Genomic DNA, 19,225 nt, shown 5'->3' with positions numbered 1-19,225 from the left:
TATTCCTTAGTGCCTTGGTTTCTTTCCCCATTGTTGTGGTAAAATCCTTTGACAAAAACTTTAGGGAGAAAATTTATTTAGCTCACCGTTCAATGTACACAGCCCATTAAGGCAAAGAAGTCACAGCAGCAGGGGCTTGGAGAAGCTAGCTAGTCATCACAATCGTCACCTGGTCTTCTCTATTCTAAATACAGCCCAGAATGCCCTGCCCCGAAACTGCCCACAGTTAAAATGGGTCTTAATCTGATTAATTCCCAAGAAGCCCCTCTCCAGGGGATTCTAGATTCTGTCAAGTTGATGATGAACACTAGCCAGAACACTCAGGAATGCCAGTTAGGGCTGCTATACTGAGAAGCATCTCTTCATTTGTAGATCTAGAGAGAACAAAGCAAGGAGTTGAGAAACAGGTATGCACTATTTCCAGTGAGTAGGTTCACTGCACACGCAAGTGTGCCCTGCTCCTACACACTCACGTTCCTCTCAAAGCCACTGATGTTTCCCAGAAGGGGGGACCAGAGCCAGCCACACATACTGATCTGTATGGCACCTCTGTTTCTCCTCTTTCTCTGTTCTTAATGTTTGCTCTTCCCTTGGCTTTCCTTCCCTCTGGAATTCTTACTGCTATATTATATTCAAGGACAGCTTCTTTGAGCTAAACAGGACTCCCTGGGAACCTAATGGAACACACTGTATAATTTAGGCAAGACCTCAGCTGAACGATATGTTTGCACACTTATTTTATTTTATTTTTATATTTTATAATGTGACTGTACTTGATGTCCTGCTTGGGTAATTAAAAATAAAGTGATGAATTATTTTACATATTTAAAATGCATTATCTCTGAGCTTATGCTATAAGCCTCAAGTAAGTTTCTGTGACTCTGGAAGCTAACACACATATACATTACAAAAACAGTTGGGGTAAAATATGGTGCATGTCTTAGGTGGTTAAAATGAAAGACAGATGAGTCCTTAGATTATCCTCTGAATGCCTCTAGTCAAATTTGTCAGTTTGCTGGGAAAATTGTTGAGTCACCTACTTGAGCCAAAATGATCAACTGAATTTTTAGAACTTTCAAAGACCAAAGCCATGGAGAGATGTGGGTAAATAATTACTGAGTGAGTGTTCGTTGAGGCTCTGTCATTGTAAAATCCTGAAGCTGAAGCTGCTCCTCTGTCCTGTATGTAGCACAGATGAGGTTGCACAGTTAGGGTGTGGTTAGCATTAAGTAATGAAAAGTGTCTACTCAGTATGAGTGACATTATGAGAGAGAGAGACAGAGAGAGAGAGAGAGAGAGGGGATAAAGAGGAGAGATCAACTCAGAACTCAGGCATACTGTTCTAAAAAGCAAAACAAAAATCTCAGATTATACTGTCCTATCCACTTCATAAAATCCAGGTGCCACTAAGGCCGAGGATACCAAATATGTATCAGGTACAGAATCATAGAAGCAGAGAGACATTACCACCTGTCTCTGTCCATTAGCATCATCCACAGATAAGGAGGCAGATGGTACCCCATGAAGAGCTCCAAGATCATGTCATTTACAGCAGGACGGAAGAGAACTAGGATCTTCTCACTTCTAGACCATTTTCATTTGACTGCAACACACTGTTTCTCGGTATAAAATGTAGAATCCAATTCATTTTATTTATGTATCTAGTCTTAGATTGGCCTAATTGAGCATGGAAAATGAGCCTAGGTGAGAGAGATGGTAAACAGCACACACTGAAAAGACACCATCATTCTGAGTAATGTGGTTTTTTTTTTTTTCGCACTGAAAGATTATTTTCACTTCAAGCTTTGTAAAACACCTTTTGGAGTTAATTATATATATATATGTGTGTGTGTGTGTGTGTGTGTGTGTGTGTGTGTGTGTGTGTGTGTATGTGTGTATATATATATATATATATATATATTAAAACTTATAGGCTAGCGTTTTCCAGGATACATTCTGGCCATTAAACTCCAGATGTATTTTAAGAAATAGTACATAGAAAAAGGGTGGCATCTTCCAGCTGAATGTTGCAGACTTTTTATGATTATCTAATGTTTATTTCATATAATTTTCATAGCCTGGTATAAAAGATCAAAAACCTCAAAACACAAGAGACTGACAAGATGGCTCATTTGGTAAACAAACTTGAGGTTAGGCCTGACAAACTGAGTTTTATCCTGGGTTCCACATGGTAGAAGAAAAAAAAAAAAAAAAACAACTCATCCAAGTTATCTACTGATCTCCAAATGGTATATGTACTAAATAAATAAATAAATAAATAAATAAATAAATAAATAAATGTAACCCAAAAGTATACAACAGAAGCTAAGTCATACTCAAGTATTATAGTCAATCATGTCTTTAAAAACATAGCTAGAAAAACTCTAGAATTATGTATGAGATGTGAAGCTATATTTAGGCATAAATCACTATGGGAATAGCTAATATTCATTAGCCATGTTCACTGTATTAACACTCTGCATATATCCAATCCCTATGACAAAGTAGATACAGTCATTTCTCTTCTTCCATAAATAAAACTGAAGCACAGGAAGGTAAAATTGATTAAGGCAGAACCAGAAGTTTAGCTTTCACAACCTGGTTCCTAGTTTTTGTCTTAGAAATATAAAATATGCCTAGAAATATGCATGTTCATCAATGGAATCAAATCAAAGACCCAGAAAATAAAGCCAAACAATTATGGATACTTTATTTTTTATAAAGAAGCCAAAACCATACAATAGAGAAACAAAAGCATCATCAACAAATGGTGTAATTGAATGTCTAAATGTAGAAGAATGAAAAAAGATCCATATTTAACATCCTGCACAAAACTCAAGTCTAAGTGGATCAAGACCTCGACATAAAACCTCATACACTAAATATCATAGAACATAAAGTGGGAAATATCCTTGAACACATTGGTACAGCAGACACTTTCTTGAACAGAACACCAGTGGTTCAGGCTAGAAGATCAATAATTGATAAATGGGACCTCATGAAACTGAAAAGCTTCTCAAAGACAGAGGACCCTGTTAATAAGACAAAATGGCAGCCTATAGATTGTGTAACGATCTTCACTAATTCTACATCTGACAGAGTGTTAATATCCAAAATTTACAAAGAACTCAAGAAGTTAGACATCAACAACTCAAATAGCCCAATTTAAAAATAGGACACAGAGCTAAACAAAGAATTCTTCTCAAGGAATCTCAAATGATCGAGAATCACTTAAAGAAATGTTCAAGGCCCTTCATCATCAGGGAAATACAAATCAAAATAGATCTGAGATTTAATCTTATACCAGTCAGAATGGCTAAAATAAAAACAAAAAAACCTCAAGTGATAGCTCATGCTGATGAGGATGTGGAGCAGGGGGAACACTTGTGCATTGATGGTGGGAGTGCAAACTTGTACAACCATTTTGATAATCAATTTGTTGGTTTCTCAGAAAACTGGGAATAGTTCTACCTGAAGATCTCAAGAACACTTCTGGGCAAATACCCAAAAGATGTTCTACCATCCCACAAAAACAGTTGCTCAACTATATTCATAGCAGTTTTATTTGTTATAGTTGGAAACCAGAAACAACCTAGATGTCCCTCAACTGAAGAATGGATAAAGAAAATGTTCATTTATACAATGGACTGCTATTCAGATCCTGAGTTTTGCAAGCAATGTGTAAAACTTAAGAATATCATCCTGCGATAACTCAGTCCCAAAAGAACATCTACAATATGTATTCACTTCTAAGTGGGTATTATCCACAAAATACAGAATGTTCATGCTGCATTCCACAGACCCAAGGAAACTGCACAGGAAGGAGGGCACAATCAGGGAACTTGAACTTCACTTGGAAGGGGAATGGAATGGTCATGGAAGGCAAATTGAGGGAAGAAACTGGGTAGGAGAGATGATTGGGAGGTAAGTGGGGGGTTCAGAGGTGGGTGTGGGGAGGAGCAGGAGAAATGGCCATCATGCCATGAGAATGAATGGAAATCTGCAACTAACAGGGGTGAGGGAGAGACATAGGGGGCACAAGAGACCTGGGATAGGGGAGGCTCCCAAGAATCAGTGGGGGTGTCCTTAGCTGTGACTCACAGCATTGGGGATATGGAACCAGGTGAAGCTACCTCCTGGGGCCAGGCAGGAATCCTGGGGGAACAATAGGGACACCAACCCACCAACAAAATCTTGAACCCAAAACTTATCCTGTCTATAAGAAATTCAGGGATTGGGTATGAAGCAAAGACTGAGAGAAAGGCCATTCAATAACTTGCCCAACTTGAGACCCATCCCACAGACAAGCACCAATCCCTGACACTGTTAATATATTAATATATATTCTGTTATACTGCAGACAGGTGTCTAGCATGTCTTGTGCGCGCCCAACTAGCCAGTAAGAATGACGCTGCAACAGGATCCTTCTGCACACGTTTATTGGGAGAGCTTGATTGCAGAGGCGAAGAGACCCCAAGCCCAGAACTGGTGCTGCTTATATAGGCCTAGGAGAGGCGTGTCTCACACCTGGATTGCTTATGCATGGGTTATGCTTACCACCTCATTTGCATGTCTCACATCTGATTGGTTAACATGTCTCTAATCTGATTGGTTAACTTGTCTCTCATCTGATTGGTTAATTCTCAAAACCTCATCTTGGCAAAAAAAACTTTACTGCCTATGTATGCGTGGTGGCCAGCGGTAGCCAGCGCCACCCTGCAACGGCACATGTGGCTTCCCACAGGCATGGTTGTATTCTGAGAGGCTCCACTCACCAGCTGACTCAGACAGATGCAGACACCCATGTCCAAATAGTGAGTAGAGCTTGGGAACCCTTCTGGATGAATAGGAGAAAGGATTTCAGCCCCTAAGGGGAAAGGAACTCCACAAAAATCAACTAACAAAATCAACTAACCTGGAGCCTTGGGGCTCTCTGAGACTGAACCGCCAACCAAAGAACACACACAGACTGGACTTGGGCCTCCTGTCACATATGTAGCAGATGTGCAGTTTGGTCTTCATGTGGGTCCCTAACAACTGTAGTGGTGCTATCCCAAAAGCGGTTGCCTGTATGTGGGATATGTTCTTCTAGCTGGCCTGCTTTGTCTGGCCTCAGTTGGAGAGGAAGCACCTAGCCTTGCAGAGTCTTGAAGTGCCAGGGTGAGGAGATACCCAGGGGGACCCCCCACACACACACATAATCAGAGGAGAAGGGGAGGGGAGGATGGGGGAAGTATTGTGGAAGGGGATGATCAGGAGAGGGGCAGTATGTATGGGGATGTAAAGTGAATAAGTAAAAAAATATGGAATACAGTACACAGTGAGCAAAAGTAACTGGAGTTTTGTGTGTGGAATGTTTGTTTGTTTTAGTACTAGGAATAGGGCGAAGGGTTTTGTGCATGTTCTGTGAGCATGATACAATGCAACATCCCCAGCTTGTTGGGGAAATTTCCACAGAAAAACACTTTTTAGAGACTCTCCCTTTTCATTCACAAGTCTGGGGGATGTATGTCACTCTCAAACTTGAACAGATACTGTGGTATTCAGTATTGCCTGCGAAGTATGGGGTGCTTGCCTTGATGAATGAGATTATTAGCATCTTTAACTTGCCATGGAAGGTATATTTAATTGGGGATGGTTATTGGCCAAATCGCATGGGAAAAGCAGAGGAATGCACATGGGGAATCGTGTACACAGGGGAATCATCACACTTCCTTCCTTTAGGAGATTAACCCTGTAGGGGAGAAGGTAAATATGCTTTTGACAATAATAATGATGGGCAGTTACTGGTAGTACTCATCATCCTGACCAGTTGCCAACTATGAGGCTAACTCTTCAACCAGACTACTAGGAAAGTTTCTTGGAATTATGTGTATTCTTTATAGTAGTGAAAACATAAGAAATTTGGGATTTTAATGTATCCCCAAAAGGTAGGCAATAACTACATTTTCCTCGTCCCTCTCAACCAAGGGTCATACATATACATACCCAATGGTGAATGAGTGTGCAAATATGGTCATGATAGTGAGCTACCACAGAGAATTAGTGACTCCCTGGGTTCCTTTTCAGCCTTCGCCAATTGTTAACATTAGACAAACATGACTAAGAACAAGATGAAAGAAGAAATGTAAGTTTCTAGAAATGTCAACTTGAAAGGAATGGACATTATGTGAATAGAAATATTGGGTGTCTGTAATTTGTGGAACCCAGGCTACACTGGTGACCACATGGGAGGTCTCAGACAGTTGAGCATAGCAAGATGTGGTATAGCCACTTCTGTGACATGACTGCTCTGTTTTCAAGGACGGTGAACCATAGGAACAGCAAATCTGGATCATGTGATTCAAGGCAGGGAATGGGAAGACTGGAATGGGAAGACTGTGGTAGTGGCAGGATTGGCAGGCTTAGCTGAGGGATGCTCGGAAGTAAAACTCAGCTCGAATTCCTTTTTCTGGATCAGCTGCTTTCCAACTTAGAGTGCCCACTGCACTGATGCTTTCCCACTGGAAGTTCCATTCAATTCTTGCCCACAAGGGTAATATACACACCATGGTGCCAGCACAAGGTGTTGGTCACCGGGATCTTCATTCAGAAATGCATGTCATTATGCTGTTTGTCTTTGGCAAGTCACCTAACTCACTGGTCTGCTTTCATCTGTGAAGACTTGGTAGCAGTGTTTTGAAGGTCAGGTATGTTAGATATAGAACATGTGTCTGAATAGAGCCAATGCATGCCCAAATAAGTGGTACTGTTTTAGTCAAGCTGTGATTTTTGTTCAAGCTACAGGACTTAAACAACATGAGGAAAGGTAGTGTCTTATGTCTAGCATATGCTCACAGTTGAAATGTAATAAATGTCTTGAGTTAGCTCATTGTTAATTGAATTAAGTTATCCCTAAAGGTCTATTGGTAGGAAAAAAAGTGGAGATAAAATATACAATGCTCTGCCATACCAGGATCAAAGATACATTTATTTTAAAACTGAAACAGAACAAAACACTTATTACTTTTATTTAACTTTAACAAATTGGTAGCAATAATCTCAACCACTGGATCAAAATCACCCAGACTTTTAGTGCAGTTTGCCCTGACCTTGGTGATATTAACTTAATTGTTCAGAGGGAAAATAAATGTGGCACTGGGCAATGGGCACAAGACTTTATCCACACTCCTATTTCCATATTTGGAGCCCACATACTGCAAGAGATGGAAGCAATCAAGCTGTATTTCCAGAAGTCACAAAAAATGTTAATAAGATTAAGGACTAACTCATTATGAGAAGTGAGTTTCGTGATGGAATCAGAACTTTTTTTTTTCTATTATGAAACCTGCCAAAGAGAACAAGAAAATGTGAGGTAGAGAAATGGTCCCTTGACAACCTCCTGGAGAACAAAAACCTCCCCTCCCCACTGTTACTAAAAGAAACAAAAATGAGGTATGTGCGCAGTGAATAAAAGACAACAAATTAAATATGGAATATATATGTATATATAATATATATTTATATGTATTTACATATCACTATATATAGTAATTTCACAAATGTGGGGGGTGGTGGTGGAAAATACTATAATGTTATCAGTCTTTTCTACTGATACACAGGAACCTCTTGGAGTAAAGGGGTAAACTCTTTCTTGTAAACTACCTCTTTTTTTATTCCCAAACATTTCTAGTTCTAACCTCGCTGTCTTTCCTGCATTTGAAAACCCAATCAAACGCTGAAAACGTCACAAATTTAGATAAGCCCCCAACTCGATAAGGCTTTCCAGGCAGCAGGGTTTCCTCGTTTAACCTTTCCTTCCTTAATCCTTTCCGAGCTGAGACTGCGAGCTTTACACTTCCTAAGCAATTAATTTTTTGGCTGGGCTGTGAAAGCCACAGGTGGGGGATGATTGACAGCGTACTGATAGGCTCCATCTGTTGGCCACTGATAATGGAATCCCGGGGGCTTCTGGGTAATGTCTTTGCACACATAAAAGGGAGCAGCCTAATCTGTTTGCAGCTGGGGAAAAGAAGCCCTGCAGCTCGCATTGTTATTCAGCAGGAACAGTTACAGGCAGAGCATTTAGGGTGCAGTAGGGAGGCCTGTGGTTGGGGGTGGGGGTGGGGCTGGATCCCACAGGCTTGCCCCTTTTTGGTGGAGACAGGGTGAGGTGGGATAGTTCTGGATAGATAGGGAAGGAGGTTATGATCTCATTCTGCCCCAAGCGTCACGATTTATTAAGGTAAGATCATGATGAGAAACATAACTGTAATGATTTAATAATTTAGACGCAGTTGTGATGTGGATAAATATTGACACTGAACTAGCGTTGACGTCAGAGCGTCTGTAAAGTGCAGACAACACCCTATTTCAACAGAAAAGTGACTTAGGCTTTCATTTCAAGCAGGGTAATACTAAAAATAGGCATTCCAGATCTATAGATTATTGGGACAAAGGCTTTCAAATCAGAAGGATTTTATATGTTGTTTTGACTTATTTAAAATTAGCATATAGTTTCGAATTGGGTAAATTGAAATGACCATATCCTCCACCACCACCTAGCCCTGTGTGTGTGTGTGTGTGTGTGTGTGTGTGTGTGTATCCCCTCCCCTTTCCTCCCCTTCTCTTTTGTCCTCTCTTTTATCTTCTCTGTTGGAACTCAGCCTGTGAAAGCCCTCTTACACTTACAAGCACATTTGGTTCCATTTTAAAGCTGTGCTTGCAGCCTTCAGGTGCTGTATCCCTCAGACTCAGTATACATACAACCCCCATGTCCCTGGGTGCTTTTCTATCTACTTCAGAAGATAATCTAAATGGAGATTTGAGAGTCCCTAATGAGATGAATTTCAATGCATATTTGCTAATAATTATATAAAGTGACTTGTTAACCCCTTTGCAGCTGAGGCTTCAAACATGAATTTATTTTGGTAAATATTTTCTTCTATATTTAACACTTAGAAATAACATAAATTAGAAGGCATCAGAAGTAATAGGAACACAGTAAACAATGCTTTTAACAACAGGAACACCAACAGTCCTCAAGTGTTTGAGAACAGACTCAGTCCTCAGTAAGATTCATTCAGAGGTAGAGCTGGATGATGAGACAGGCATTTGGGGACGACATGGTACTAAGCAACTAATTAAGTTGGCAATAGTCTATTTGCATGATACATGACCATCTTCATGGCCATAATCATTGGCAAGCCTCAGATGTAGGGAGAACTGCTTTGCTGATCTCCATGACAAGACATTATAAAGTCTCCAATTCCACCCCCGTGTGTTACACACACACACACACACACACACACACACACACACACACGTAATTTCAAGATTTTCCTTCTATCCAGCCCAGCAGTTTCTCTGCTAATCTACCTCTACATCTCTTGTTCCCTGACATCCATTCCCAAGAATCCCAAGTTTGATTCCACAATTCTTAAGCTTACTCAGGGTGTTCTGACACTTCCCTACCTTCTCCTGAAAGATGGAGAGGGAGATATGTGCCACAAATTACTAAGTGACATCCATAGTCAACTGCCTTCCACATTAGTGAGTTATTGTTTGGCTGACACATGGCTTTAACTTCAGCTCTGAGCCAAGGCAATGGGCACACACACATAGCCCAAAGCCCTCTCACCAATCCCTCTGTGAGATTTCCAACTGCCAGAAAAGCCCCGAGCAAGAGCTAACCCTTACTTGCTCCTTCAATTTATAGAGCAGTCTCTCTACTGTTTCTCATCCTCATCACGCATTGAAGGAAGGGATTTTGTCACAGACATCCACTTACAAGCTCAAGAGTCTGGACCAGTTTATAGTTAGACTCTTTGGTGTGATGGTCTGTTTTGTTATTGTAACAAAACAAGTGGATATGAGTGTTTTATGGAGAAAAGAGGTTTGGGGTGTATGTGTGTGTGCACGCTCACGTGTGTAGACTAAGGGACAGCAAACAGGACTTTATGATCTCCTTCTACCATGTTGGTCTTGAGGATTGACCTTCATCCTTATTCTTGGTAGCAAGCACCTTTACCTTTTGAGTGATCTTGCAAAACCTAGAAAAGAGGTTCCTTATTTCACAGTCTTAGAGGCTGGACGCTTAGGGGTGAGTTTCTCCACTTATGAAGATAGTCTAGTTACATCACAGTAAGGCAGATGGCATCATGGTAGGAGCAACTATAAGAGGAAGAAATTGCTTCACAAGAGCCTAGCTAGACTCAAGAAACTGAGTATTTTTCTAAATGTGTTCCCCAGGGAAACTAGCTATCACCCAAGGTAGATACTCCATGACTAATTACCATGTGGTACCCCCAGCACATCTACACTTCCACATAAGAGACCAAGCATCCAGTACACAGACATGCTTACACAGTCCCCAAACTTAGCTGCCTTTCATGGAAGTATCCTTATACAGACTGGGCATGCAGGATAAAGCAAACCTCCTTACATCAAACTATTTGATGTTATTAATATAGACAACAAAAATCAGGAAGCCCTGTTTAGAAATGCAATTTAAATGTAAACACAAATTTCTTGGGTTATTCAGAAAGTAATGTAGCAGCTATCATGTGGCCATGGACATAGAGCATGTGTGTGGACTTTGTATGAGCCTTCTGAGGGATGCTATGAGACATGATTTCTTTGATGGCTATGAAACTCTCATAAGAAAGTTACTGAAGTACAGACCTGGTCCTCCAAAGATGGCATTGCAGAAGGGATTGCCTGAAACTATCTGCCACCCTCCCCCTGCAGAGTCTGCAAGGATGTAAATGAAGACTCTCCTTGGTCTTGAGTTAATATGAAAGGCCACACCTGGTGTTTGTGAACTGTGGTTTCTGGGCTGACTCTGGCTGGGCTGGCAAAAGCAGTGTTCTGTTACAGAATAAATCTCCTCTGAGCAGTGGCAAAAGGTTTGTCCTAGAACAGCTGAGCCTACTTCGGCCTGGGATCTGATCTGCTCAGAAATATACTATGTTCCCCTTGCTCTCTCTACAGCTCCAGACTCTTGGCCAGGGAATAGAGCAGAGCATTGACATTACTGCATCATTTTCATAGAAAACAACTTTAGTTTTGGTTTTTATATTATTTGAGTCTTTTTTTTTCCCCTGAAATTCTAAATATGTAGTTATCTAGAAATGGGTGCTTGATCAATACTTATAGTCTTTGTTCAAGTTGCAATAACAAATAACCAAAGACTGGTCATCTTAAACAGCAAACATTCAACTTCTTACACTTCTGTGTTCTAGGTCAAGATGAAGGGGCATTTGGGCAGCACCTCCTGCACTTTCTGACTTGCAGAGTGGGGTCTTCCTGAGGTGTCTTCACATGAAGGCCAGACTACAACCTCCCACCCCCAATAAGGACCCAATAGCCCCAGCTGTGTGGGCTCTACTTTTAAGAACTTGACTACAAAGATGCCATCTCCCAACAATGTCAGCTAGGACTTAGGATTTATGCATATGAATTTTAGAGAAACAAACCCCCCTCTAAGCCCCTGATATAATGATCAGAGTTTGTAGGTTCAAATCTTTTAGGGATCTATTGTTTTTCAGCCACACTCCCATCAATAATCTTACCTGGGAGTTCTGCTATTAAGTTCACAAAGGTGCCTGGAAGGGAGAAGGTGTTACAGAATTCTAATTACAAGGTGATCACAGTTGTTTGCCTCCTTTCTTTTGTGTCTTTTTAATTTAGCAAGCTAATTTTATATTTTTGTGGTTTTCTCTCTACTCTAAACAATGTGAAATGCTGCCTTTCACTTAGCCTAAATACTGGCCAATAATTAATTAATTAATTAATTTTTTAAACTGAATCCACAAGAGACACCTTGTGTTTCTCTTCATATCACCACAGGAAGGTGTGCCTGTCAGGGCGAATAGTGCAGGTCATTGCTGAGTCTCCTTCTTCACCCGGGCAGCAGTCTGCAGAAGCTGCCCTGGAGTGACCATTGTGAAGCTGTTCTCTGCTGCATGTTTTCCCCACAGCTCCCCACTGAAACATGGGCAGCCTGAGAGCGCCCATGGTGAAAGTGTTTATAGCCTGGAAATTGACAAGTGCTGCTGTTAAACCTGTCCAGCATGAGGTATCAGCTTTCCCACTGACTTTTGAGAAATGCTGTTAAATGTAGATAGGGAAATGATGTTGGTTGGGCATAGTAAGGAAGCAAAATTACATAGGGTTGAATTCTCATACGCTAGTGCAAATGTTTACTAATCTGTCCAAAACCAAGTTCCAGCACCAAAGCTTAGGAAACTGGGTGCCAATGAAAAGTCAGGGCCCTCTGTGGCCCACTAAGAATCTCAGAGACTAAGCAGTACAGAACGTAGTGGTGAGACATGTCCAGACAAAGGAAGCCAGGAGAAATCTTAAAATAAGGTCAATAAACACCTATCTACTAAAGGTTTCCACTGAGCACTTAGAGTTTCCAGGGAAATGCAGGCTGCAGTGTATCTCTGCAACAGTCCTCCATTCTGGAATGATATTCTTGTCAGTGGAAATGATCCAACTCCTTTTGTGGATTTTACACCAACTATGTGACCACAACCCTTATACCCTGGAATGCACCTTTCTCATCCAGAAAATTAGACCTCTGTTCTCTGAGATTACCCTCTGAAGCATAATTTAGTTATTATTACACAATAATAATCTGTAGAAGGATAATGGTGTCAGAGCCTGAATGAAATCAGCACGTTTATAGTTATTTTCAGGTGTATGTTTTGTTTTCCCTATACTGTGGAACTCTTTAGTACACAGCCTCAATCTCTCTTTCATCTTTGTCTCCTCTGTGCTGGATACATGCTAGATATTCAGAGGATGTCTACTGGATTAGCAAATGAGTCGTAAACACTCTTATAATAAACCAGAGACTAGGTAAACAGAATTTAGAATTATAGAGAAACTCCCATCCCTCATTACACATTTCCATTGGAGTTTCAGGAGACACCAACTATTAAAACATACTCTATTTTTCAGATCCTGGAGAAAAGTAGAGACAAGGCTAAGGTTCTGAAGAACAATGTCCTTCCCAGGGCTGGTTCTGGTTCTTTCCCAGCTTTTGGAACATCAGGCTCCATTTTGTTTTACAGAGCAGTAGGACTCTGGTTTTGACTGTCAGATTCCTGCAGAGGCATGGCTTTGAGCTCAGTAGACCATCTTAGCCTCTATTTGCAGCCATCGCTGGAATCTTGGGAGACTGCAGCATCTGTACAGTGCACTGGGCATTTCAGGAAACTGCTTGACTAAGTAAAACACAGCTATCAACCTGTTGTTGAGAAAATCTGACTTACGGAACGTTTTCCTTCAGGTATGTTGAACCCTAAGGACTGAGGGAATGTTTGGTCACCAGAACAGATGTGCCCTTTCATATCATGAACAAATGCAGAGCTAATCTTGCTTTCCATTGTGGCTTGTGCATTGACTCCGATTTGCTATGTGAGTTTTCTTCTTAAAACTATCAAAAAACAAGTCATTTATTGTCAAAAGCTCCCACAAGGGGCACACAAGGGTGTTCTGCTTTTAAATAAATTTCTGTAGCAAAGCCCACTGTCATTTTTGAGACAGTGACGTACGTGGAGAATTATTCATTTCCTGTCTGTCAGCTCCTTCAGAGTTCAGATCGCTTGCTTGGTGACAGTAGTTTAGTTCAAGCCAACTCAATGCTGCACTCAAGTGGTCAATTCTATGTAGCACAGAAAGAAAACAAGACAAAGAGCCACTGCTGATCAGAAACAAGGGAGTTACCAAAATCCACTGCTCACCTTGAACCTTACATAGAACAGACTGTGAGATAAAATGAGCCCAATAGATGCCCTTGCAGAATCTGTATGATGTGTAAAGAATTCAGAGTAGGAGGCAATTAAAGTGCCAGGCTTTTGCTGTCAAGTCAGAAAAACAAACAAACAAACAAACAAACAAACAAAATAGCTTTCTTTTGCTAGGTATAGTAGCTTGGGCTGCCATCTGTGGTATCTTAGAATTTGTAGAACATCTACCCAGTCCCTCTGGCTTACAGAGTCTCCAGTGAGATGTCAAGTGTAACTCTTGGGCCATGGTCATTTTTCCCCTGGAGCTTTAATATTCTCTCTTTGTTCTATACAGTTAGTGCTTTGATTATTATGTGCTAACGTGGGTTTATTTTCTAGTCTGAGCTATTTGGTGTTCTGTATGTTTCTTGTACCTTGATAGGCATCTCCTTCTTTAGATCATGAGAATTTTATTCTATGATTTTTGTTAAAAAAATGTTTTCTGAGCCTTAGACTTGTGTTTCTTTTCCTTCCTATATGCCTATTATTCTTAGATTTGGCCTTTGCACAGTGTCCAATATTTCATGGATATTTTGTGCCAGGAGTTTTAGAGTTTAAACATTTTCTTTTACCAATATATTCTATTCTCCTGCTGTGTCTTGAATGCCTGAGACTCTCTCTTCCATCTTTTATATTCTTCTAGTGAGGTTTGCCTCTGAGCTTCCTGCTCAAATTCCTAAATTTATTCATTTCCAGATTTTCCTCAGTTGGGTTTCTTAATTGATTCTATTTCTGCTTTCAGGTCTTGAACTGTTCTTTTCATTTCCTTCCACTGCTGTGTTGCAGATGATTTTTTAAAGGGGTTTATTTGTTCCCTCTTTAAGTACCTCATTATATTCATAAAGGCTGTTTCAAGGTCTTTTTCTTGTTTTTAAGCTATGTTGGAATACTGAGGGTCTGCTGTGTTGGGGTTGCTGGGCTTCAAAGGAGACTTATCATCCTAGATGCTAATGAATGTGTTTTCATTCTGGATTGTAAGTATCTAGGATTTGGAAGATTGTAGTTCAAGGTGCTGATATTTGGTCTTCTCTTTGTTAGGTGGATTTTTTTCCTTTTGTTTTCTGTTGCCCTCTTATTCTTAGGAGAGTGTGGTGGCTGTGTGTTGCCTGATAGGAAATTCTTCTGTGGATACTGTGCTTCCCTGGTGAAATGTGTTTCTGGTATTGGGAGCTGACACTTAAATGGGGATGGTTTGGGGTGGGGGACTGAGCAGCTCCACAGGAGAGAGTAAAGGAGAACATTCCACCAGGATGTAGTTAGTGCCATAGAATAGGGACAGAGAGTCAGAACAAACACAGGTGAAGGTCTGCTACCTAAGAAGGAGGAGTATGGGAAATTGGACTTAGTGGGCCAGAGGGAAAGGTGAAGATCTGCTTCCCTGGTGCATGCGCTAATGTGCTATAGTTAATTTGTTAAAATCTCAGCATATAACTACTCATATAGGTTTATGAGATACAGTGCTCTGTCTCTGACTCTCTGTCTCTGTCTTTATCTCTCTCTCTATCTCTCTCTCTCTCTCTCTCACACACACACACACACACACACACACACACACACACACACACACACAAATCCAAGCAGAGTAAATGGAGCATCCATTTTCCCAGAGGAATAGTATGTTTATGACACATACACAGGCTACTGGGGAACATCACAGCATGACAGATCATTCTGTACATACTTCTAAACACCAGTATACAGTATATTATTTCCCTTCCATAAGTGTCTCTTCTGTGCTTGCTTCACTCAAGGACAAGTAGCTGAATTAAGCACACAGGATGAGTACAAAGGTTGAAAAGAGTGATTCCTAAGGCCAACCCTGACCAGATGTGTAGCTAGATGTGTGAGCCTCTCCAAGCTGTCCCTTACCATGTGTAATTGCATGCCATAGCTGGGAAAAGCCAGATGAACAGCATGCACTGCTTTGCCCTCGTGTTTCCTGCAATGCTGCAGATTTAATAGGGTTCTCCTGGGCCCTATTTATATCATGGCAAATTCTTTCTGGCTTAGGACACATACTGAAATGCTGTAGAATTTTAGCACTTTTAAAATTGCGGTGGCTCTATGTGCAATGGAACCCTGCTGACCCAAGACAGATAATTTGCCTTCATAAGCACCCAGCTTTGGACTGAGCTGTGACTCAGGCTGTGCCTGCATGTGGAGATGGAAATGAATTTAAGCAATTTAGTAATCTGCTCTTGACTTCACGAGGTGCATTTTGTTTGATTGAATCTCTCCTTTTGCTGAAAACTGTATGGTAGTTTGCCTGAATTTTTCACAATTAATTTTCCCCTATTTAAAATAACTTTTATTTTAAAACACCACCACCAATTAACCGTCCTCTGTAGTCTGTAGTCTGGCTGAGGTTGTAAGCATTTTCCAGAGAGCTTCATGTTTACTGGTTCATGCGTTTCTCTGAAGGTAGTCTATTCACAGAGCATGTGTTAGTACATGTACTTTTTCTAAAAGGAAGTAGAGAAGAAAGAGAAATCGATAAGGGGAAGAAAAAGAAGGAGAAAGGCGATTTTCTGTCTTTATCCTTATCCTCAAGAAAGATGCAGTGTTAATGATCCTATTGCATTTAAAATTCCCTGCGCAATTTGCGGGGTTCCAGTCAGAGAGGATTCCCAGTCTATTCATGTTATGGTTACCTGGTCTGCATCTCCCTCCAGTGCCCACTTCCCTTCTTATTCAAATAGGATTCCATGACCATTATTACAGGTCTTCTGCATAAGGGACTGAGTAGTGAGCTGCTTTCACCGTGCACATTCCACGGATGCTGGGTGGGAGCTCAACCCATTCCCCATCCGCATAAAGAGTGTCCTCTTAGGTCAGTCATTATACTGTGCACTGAATCTCCTCTCTGTTCTTCAGTAGTGATTCTCCTTCTAAGAAATGAATAGAAGGCCTTCCTCCTGCTCTCTCTCACTTACACTAGTGTTTCATCAAATTTGTTTCCTTTTACAGAAAACATTCCTGAAAACATTTTTTTTTCTGCCCATTCTTAACCCTTCCTCATCTCTATGGTTTTGGTTGGTTTGGATGTCTCCAGGTATTCTTGGTTGAATATTCATTGTTGAATGCAGACTGTTCATGAAGTGCCCGTATCTGCTATCTGTAGCCTGCAACTTTTCAATCTGCTCCCCAGTTCTCAAATAATGACTTAGAGGCTTATTTATTTATGAATAAATGCCTATGCCATAAGCTTTGGCTTGTTTCTTGACTAGCTTGTACTCAAAAGCTTTAAACTATTCTATGTTTACCAAATAGTGGCTAGTTATCTCTCCTCAGTTTCATGAATCTGACTTCCTCAGAGTCCACGGTGAATCCCCTGCCTCTGACTATCTCTCAGAGTTCTAGTCTTTCTACCAGAACTCCCACACTCTACTTCCTGCCTTTTGCTAATAGGCCATCAGTTTTTATTGGTAGGTGATGCTTCCATAAAGTGCATAAGAGATTATCTTTAGAGCTACCCTTACTATAACTCAGCCAGTATAAGCACCATGCTTTTGAATGTCACAAGCTATAAGCCAAATAGATATTTGTCTTTACAAGTTACTTGTCTCAGGTATTTTGTTACAGTAACACAAAGCTGCCTAGCATGCTCATTCATTTCTCATGCTGCATTGAACACATACCCATTGTTTCCAACTTGACCTTTGTCTTAGTTTGGGTTTCTATTGCTGTGAAGAAACAGCATGACCATGGCAGCTCTTATGAAGGAAACCATTTCCCATGGGGCTGGCTTATGCTTTCAGGGGTGTTTAGTTCATTATCATCATGGTGTGAAGCATAGTGCCACACAGGCAGACATGGTGCTGGAGATGGAGCTGAGAGTTCTACATATGGACCAGAAATCTGCAAGCAGAAAGCATGAAAGCCACTGGGCCTGGCTTGAGCTGCTGAAACTTCAAAACCCATTCCCAACAACATACTTTTTCCAATAAGGCACACCTCCTACTAGTGATACACTCCCTTTGAGCCTATGAGGGAGGCCATCTTTATTCAAACCCACATAGCCTTCCAAGAAGTTTCACTTGCCAAGAACTCAAAAACTTCAGTGCTCACCCCTAGGCATCTCAGGAAATTTGGCCTGGAAAGCTCCCTCTCCTCGATTCATTTTCTTCATTTGTCGTCTACAGGTCAGTAACATCTCACTCCTGCCTACTTGAGGGATTATGTCTTTTCCATTTTTATATTGCTTTCTGGATTATATTTTTCCTACTGGAGCATCCCCAGGGCTCAGATGACTTCTCCATCTATGTATTATCACAGATAATGTAGTCTCATTACTGCTTTAAAGGTTTCAAAATTTACATTGCTACCCAGACACCTTTTCTAACATAGAACCATGTATCCTACAGTCTTCCTTTGAATGTGTAGTACACATTAGCATGGCAGGGCATCTGAGTGCCAAGACATGAGTGTGTCTGTACGGATGGATTGAATCAGTAGACTGGAATGGCTTTCTGCCATGTGCCTGGGTCTAAATAGAATGAAAGGCCAAGCAAGAGACAGTTATTTTTCCTCTTTGTCTTACTGTGTTCACACTGGGATATCAGTCTTCTTCAGACTGGGGCAGGCCTGGTGTGTACTCCATCCTCACCATCAGTGCTTCAGGATCTCTGGATTGCTGAGTGAATATTTTAGTCCTTCTCAGCCTCTATAATATCACAGCCTAATTTATATTATACAACAATATAGTACAAAATTCCTTATGATGGATGTCATATAAACAAATTATAGTTAACCTTTCTGATAACTGATCACAGCAGCTTATTGATAAACATGGGACCTCAGCAGATCTTTATTGACTGGCAACTGATGTGGCTATATTTTCTCACATGCTATCAATACAAGCTGCCTTAATTTAGATATTCAACGAACATCCAGTTCATGACAATCACTTTTATTTAAAGCTCAGTTTGATAACTTTGAAGATAATCTATATCTATTGACCACACACCCATGTGTTTGCTGAGCTCTCCCTAGGTCATGATAAGCCTCAGGTAAATATAGAGGCTTAAAAGTATTCCAGTCATATATCCAGAAGATGTCCCAACCGGTAAGAAGAACACATGCTCCACTATGTTCATAGCATCCTTGTTTATAATAGCCAGAAGCTGGAAAGAACCCAGATGCCCCTCAACAGAGGAATGGATACAGAAAATGTGGTACATTTACACAATGGAATACTACTCAGCTATTAAAAAAATGAATTTATGAAATTCCTAGGCAAATGGATGGACCTGGAGGGTATCATCCTGAGTGAAGTAACCCAATCACAAAGGAACTCACACAATATGTACTCACTGATAAGTGGATATTAGCCCAGAAACTTAGGATACCCAAGATATAAGATACAACTTGCCAAACGCATGAAATTCAAGAAGAACGAAGACCAAAGTGTGGGCACTTTACCCTTTCTTAGAAATGGGAACAAAACA

General features: G+C 40.7%; 1 long non-coding RNA gene across 1 annotated transcript in view; it reads left to right on the top strand.

Moving 5' to 3' along the window:
- Positions 1-8,014: 8,014 nt before the first annotated feature.
- Positions 8,015-19,225, top strand: part of Gm39767 — an 85,335-nt gene continuing 74,124 nt past the window's right edge. The window contains exons 1-2 of the long non-coding RNA XR_866004.1: positions 8,015-8,224; positions 13,062-13,279. This is a non-coding gene — a long non-coding RNA (predicted gene, 39767). The remainder of the gene's footprint in view (positions 8,225-13,061; positions 13,280-19,225) is intronic.

Source organism: Mus musculus, chromosome 2 (assembly GCF_000001635.26).
Source record: "Mus musculus strain C57BL/6J chromosome 2, GRCm38.p6 C57BL/6J".
NCBI lineage: Eukaryota > Metazoa > Chordata > Mammalia > Rodentia > Muridae > Mus > Mus musculus.
The sequence above is the reverse complement of the archived record's forward strand: the minus strand, read 5'-3'. Positions and strand labels throughout refer to the sequence as shown.